The 6,211-nt window shown below is 36.9% G+C and overlaps 1 long non-coding RNA gene across 1 annotated transcript; it reads right to left on the bottom strand.

The window, feature by feature from the left end:
• Nucleotides 1-229: 229 nt before the first annotated feature.
• On the bottom strand, nt 230-5,686 carry LOC140421147 (uncharacterized). Its single transcript, XR_011946677.1, has 2 exons — nt 4,757-5,686; nt 230-2,047 (listed from the first exon to the last, which is right to left on the bottom strand). It is a non-coding gene; the product is annotated as an uncharacterized lncRNA (long non-coding RNA).
• Nucleotides 5,687-6,211: the final 525 nt, after the last annotated feature.

The following is a 6,211-nucleotide window of genomic DNA, read 5'->3' as shown; positions in this document are numbered from 1 at the left end:
CCTTTTGGTGGAGCCTTCCGCAGTCCATTTGTGGATGCATGGCTATCCAGATTGCAGCTGGCTGTGGCTGCATTCATTGCAGCTTAGTTTCTAAGGTGTCCTATTTGCAAGGGGTGTTGTGTATTCCCTTAATTTTCTGTTTTTGTTTGCAACTGGAGAATATGTGGTGAAATACAATCTATTAGCCTTTGAAATGGAGCATACAAATAGCAAAGCCAGAAACTAAAAGTTAAAAACTGTGCAATAATTTTATTTTAAATATAATACACTTAAGATTAAATAGTATACCACACCTGTGCACTATGCTCTATGCAGTTGCTCCAGAAAGATATATATTGAATATTACTTTTTTAAAAATACTGGAATTAAAACACTTACCATCACCTGACAAAGAAATCACAGAGAACATAGTAAGATGAATTTAATTTTCATTAAGGGTAAGTACATTCATATTTTCCATTTTACCTTTTAAGCAGATTCCAATGAAGCCCGGGTATTCAAAACCATGGTCCTTTATCATTTAAATTATCATTTGACCTTATTGCTTAAGCTTTCGATAAAGAGAAGTATTCACACAAGTTATGTCTTGCATCAAATTAGATATTATCTAATACTTTGCATTTGCAAGAAGCATATATTCATTAAAATTATAATAGAGTGCTATTAAGATAATTGAGGAAAAAGCAATTCAATAATATTTCTTTATAAACAATATAGTGTGCAAAAGTACTGTAGTGTATATATATGTATACATATATTATTATATGTGTTAATTTTATATTCCTTCCTCTCCCATGCGAACATAAGGAAAACAATGCACTGGAGCAAAAAACAGAACTTACAAATTATTTTTATATTGCAACGTTTCTTATAGAAAATAAGTTTCAAAGAAGCACAATTAGCAATTGACTGCAAATTTCCTGGAAAACAATTTTTTTTTAAATCAGTAGATATTAGGCAATTCTTTTAATAATATGTTTGCAAGTATTTGAATTGTGAAAATAGAATCATGACAATGCTGACATGTGTTAAGCTCCTTTGTGGACCTCCCAGGTGACTGGTCCAGTGTAGAATCAAATAAATAAGGAGTATAAACTTACATTCATGCAAACATTACAGCGTAAGCATAACAAAACAATGTAAATGCAATAAATATTTTATTATCTTACCACTGTCAGTATTTATGTATATGATAATTGCAGTTTTCTTGCGTCCATTTGTAAAAATATCTTACCCATATTATGTCTATGCAGGCAAGCTTAAGACTAAATGGTTTGCTTTCACAAGAGTTAGAATCAGAAGTATGTCTATGTAAACAGACAAGTCTGCCTTCAAATATTCCTGGTGCTGAAAGATGCTTCCTGGCTTTCCAACAACTGAGCTTCAGGATCATTCAAGTGGAGTCACATAGTTTGGAATTCCCTTGGTCTTTTTCATATTCTTCTTGGGCTCGCAGTATTTTTTTACTTTTCAGTTTCCATTTATGGAAATGAAAAGTCGCAAGAGACGTAGATAGCAAAGTGACTATTAAAGCCAGCAGGATAACCAGTGCCACAAAGGAAGAGATACTTTCCTCCAGACGCTTTGGGTCCCCATCACTAGTTGAGTTAAATTTTGAAATGTTTTCATTTTGGTTGCTTGGCAACAACATAGGCATTGAAACTTTATGAAATTTGGAATTCATTTTGAATATAAAGGTTCAAAATCCCTCACATGTAGGTTCTTCATAAAACATCAACTTGAGTTTAGGATTAACCTCTGCAAATGGATTGATTCAACAATGTGCCTCCATTAACAGAGTGTCAGGTTATGGTTAATATTAACGAATTAACATAGACAAATTGAGAGATTAGAAAGTGTTTGTGCTGGATGACATAGTCAACATAAGAGGCCTTCCATTGTCACAAACCAGCTTTGTCAAAAGTAAAGGTCTCTTCTGTTATTTTCTAACCGGTCTTAAGTAGTCCTGCAGTTGGATCCACACATAGTTTTGAGGCTCTTGTTGGGAAAAGTGCTGAGATTCAAATCTGATGCTTGAAGCGTCAGCCTAGAAAGGGAAAAAATTCAATTTAAAGTGTACGTTTGATTTTTTTTTTTGCATGTACATAAAATCAATAACATTTTTCTTAGACAAAATATGCAGCTGAAAAGTGAAACATTTAAAAAGCATTGCTACCTGCATAATATATTGTTAAATTCTAACGGCACTCAATCAAGAATCTTGTTCCATGTTATGGAGCAAGTAGATTACGTGTGAATGTGAGGGGGAAAATGTTGTTTATAAGGTTCAAATCTAAGTATCTTTTCCATTTGCCAAGCTAGTAATTGTGCAGCAACAGAGTGAGATGTTGGTAGCGAACTGAACTGAAATGTGGTAGAACGCTATCCTTTCATCCTGGGAACCAGGATGAATTTCATCGCAGACAGATGAGAGAGATGCTGACGTCATTCCTCTGACAGCTTTTACTGACCCAATATGAGATGAGCTTCCTAGCAAATTTCAGTGTGTACAAATATAAAAAAGGGACATCAACTTAGCATTTCAATCAGAAAAGACCCAGGGACGGAGAATGTAGGAAATAAAAATATCACACGGATGCAATAAAAAGCTGCTCTCATTAGGCAGACTTAGTAGCCTGACTGATTTAATCAAGTTGTCGAAGATTGAGCTTGATCAGTCCAGGTGAAAATTTCTGTAAAGTTCATGAGAGAAATTATCAGTTTTGATCGATGCATTTGATTTTGATTGGATAACTGAAATTAAGTATTTAAATTATTAAACATGTATATTTACTTTCTAAAACCATTAACAATATCGATATTTTTATGTAGATATTGAGTTTTTAAAAAAGGATCAGTTATGTTGTGCTCCCCATCTTTAGGAAAAATAATCACTGAGAAACTATGCAGAAAAATACTTGCCAAGTCAAGAACTTAGAGGAAATATGAAACTTGCAAATATGTACAGAATAATTCTGAAATTGTGAGAAATGCCTGAGAAATGTGTAGGCTTACATTTGCATAGGAACTATTTATACTGTAAGGTCCCCTTATCTGAATAAATGCTAACCCCTATTTCAGCAGTGTTCGGTCAAAACGTGGTCACCACACTAGAATAGAAAACATTTCTTTTGCTAATATGCTGTTGTACAATTAAATTTTGGAGGGATTAAACTTGAACAGAGCAGAAACATTTGTAGCATTTACTTTCTGCTATCTTCTCCCTGAAATAATCTTGAGTCATGTCTAAACACCAGCTTTGTACTTTGTTTAAATTTCATTGCAGCCAGCAGCAGTAATTTGTCAGACATTGGAAGTTATTTTGCAATAATTATCGATTTAAGAAGGGAATTGTTCGAAATCTGCCACATCCAGGGAGAACAGGGAACTATTCAATTTTAGAATTTAATCATGGACTTTTTATATAAAAATAGTCTGCATGTGCTCTAATGAGGAACAGCTAGAGGTACTGATTTAAAAGGGAATTCTGCTCTTATTATTGTCTTTGTATGTATATATATTGGTACAATGGTAACTAAGATGACATGCCAAAATATTATAATATATCCCAAAGCAAATGGCTTAGCTCTATTCTGATGTTTTCCTTCTGAACGTTGATACCTGTTAATATTAATCTGCCGTTGGTGACTCTAGAATGTCAGGCTATCAGCTCACCAGATACATTGCTCTTCGGTTGTTTAACCAATTGGAATCAAAAACAGTTATTCAAAACTTTGAAACGTGGTCTGAATAGAACTTAAAGTAATTTACTCAAATTACATTGTTTGAGGAAAGCTTGTTGGGAAGGTAATTATTTTTTCATTAATTTTTTTTTAAATGGCAAATCGTATTGTAATAATCTTAAATTCATAGGGTTAATTCTTCAAATGTAATAAAAGTTTAATAGAATTTTATTTATGTAAACTGATATTAAGACTTCCTACCCGCCACTGTTTAACAAATAGTTATATTGATACACAGTTTAAATCAGGTGCAGTTTTTTTTTGTTGCTGGCATTGTCAGCAGCAGGAGAACGGATTAGCAGGATGAACAATTGAGATGGTATTGCATTTATTTCTGTACCCTTGCCAACACCCACTGTCCAGTGAGACAAATATAAGTCATTTCCCCCACACACAATTATTTCAGTGAGCGACATGTTAACCTCTTCATTACCGAATCTTATTCTTTCAAAAAATAAACTTCTGTAAATCTAAACACTGTATCAGAAAAATGGTTAATTTATATTTGAATGAGGCGCAGAATAACCCTAACCAAACCAATTTAGACTTGGAAATATGTCCAGCAGTTTTGCATCATGATTAAATAGCCACGGGGAATGCATGTTTATGTATGTACACGAGGGGTGATGAATGTACGGTAGGAAGTAAAGCAATTGAACCTCTTTAGGACTATAGATTAGATATTTGAGGAAATATAAATTGATTAAACGGTTCAGGCGTTTAATTCTGGTAACACCGAATGTGCATTGGAGGATCCCTGCGATTGCTTAGGATTTACTGAAGGCTCGGCATATTCGACCTGGAATCTATTTTTAAAATATTTTTTAAATGTTGGATTCGCACATCGTGAATTGCAACATAACCAGGTTTTAAAACATAAGTGGGTTTTTTTGCATTTCAGAAAATAAGAACGTTCTATTTTTAAACATTATAAACACCGCCTTGTCGGTTCCAGAATTTCCTAACATACCATGAACGACGCAAGGCTGCATTTCAAATGATAAAATCGTTACCTGAGCTGCTGCTGTGTTTGAAAGATCCGCAACAGCTAGAAAGAGGAATGTTTAACGGGCCGGCGGTGCTGAACAGGCGGTCTCCGCTGCTGCAGTCTCACAGGTTTCCGCGCCGGCGTTAAAATGACCCAGCATTTATTCCAGATTGATCAAACATTCAGCGATGAATCCTTACCGGCATCTCCCTTGCTCCCCGCTTTTCAACTTTACTTTAGTTTATTCAGGATCACATCACGTGAATGGAGTGGTACGGTCCAATACCAGATCCTGGGAAGACATGGCATGATTCAGACAGCGAGGGAGGAGTGGAGGGAGAGGAACAGGGATGCAGCAAGGGGCGCGACAAAGCAGAGTGGGTAGCTCCCAGACTAAGAGCTCCACACCAAATGGTACAGGCAACCGGAGAGGTTAAAAGTTTAATTGAGCGGCGTTGAAAGCCAACGCCTATTGCTGTGCAGTTGCGTTTGGACCGAGACAAGTCCTGTTCAATACCAATGTTATCTGGGAATGAAGGTCCCCTCGCAATTCTCTCTGTAATCGCGCAGATCGAACATTGACGAAGGAAAAGTGCGAGACAAGCTTAGGTTACCTGAGGAAACAGTGCACAATTATTTAATGCTGGGGGGAAGCTGGGGATCTCAGCCCCAAAACGTGTAAATCGTTAGCATAGCAGGAGCAAGTCAAAGTCTTTACGAATAGGTAAATCCGTCTGCATTGGAAAACAAAAGTCGGGCTAGATTTGTTGCTCTCTGAAATCCTGAACATTGTCCGTGTTCTTCCTTCTCTCTCACTGACTGGCGCTCAATGCAACACTGGCTGTGCGCTGGCAGCTCACCCACGATGTATGAGCCAAGGTAGCGAATGGTGGCTCTTCAATCATGGAGAACATCGCTAATGAGGCCAATCCTGTCATTTCCACACATCCTTTAATGCCCATCTTTATGGTACTGAACACGATGTGCATAAAAGTATAATAATGAGACCTGGATAAAGTGATCAATTTCCCAGCAGCCCGGGTTGAACGTGTAACCGACTGAACAGAAGCCAATAACCCCATGACTCCTGGTGCGCACTGCTAATCCTTTCCCTGAAATCTCTCATGCAGTGCTGCCCTGGATATCGGTGCCATAAAAGAATGTTGGTGGTGCTTTTTCCCCATTCAACTCAAAACTGGCAGTCTGAGCAGAGTCCTGTTGGACAGGCACTTGGCGGTTCAGACAGTTGTGGCAATGCGTTTTCGGTTACATTCCTGAATGGGACTAATAAAGGTGCTATCAAAATTGGTGTTGCAATTGGAACCTCTTTGGCCGGTTCCAAGACATATGACTGAGCATAGTACAGGCAGTTATATTCTACATAGAGTTATACGGTGCTTGAAATGGAAACGTCCAGCATTAAAATATCACCCCAATCAGCACGAAATTAACAACAACAAAAGCATTATTCAAGTAGCAC

Source organism: Scyliorhinus torazame, chromosome 5, assembly GCF_047496885.1.
Source record: "Scyliorhinus torazame isolate Kashiwa2021f chromosome 5, sScyTor2.1, whole genome shotgun sequence".
NCBI classification, from domain to species: Eukaryota; Metazoa; Chordata; class Chondrichthyes; order Carcharhiniformes; family Scyliorhinidae; genus Scyliorhinus; species Scyliorhinus torazame.
This window is presented reverse-complemented; position numbering and strand designations above follow the sequence as displayed.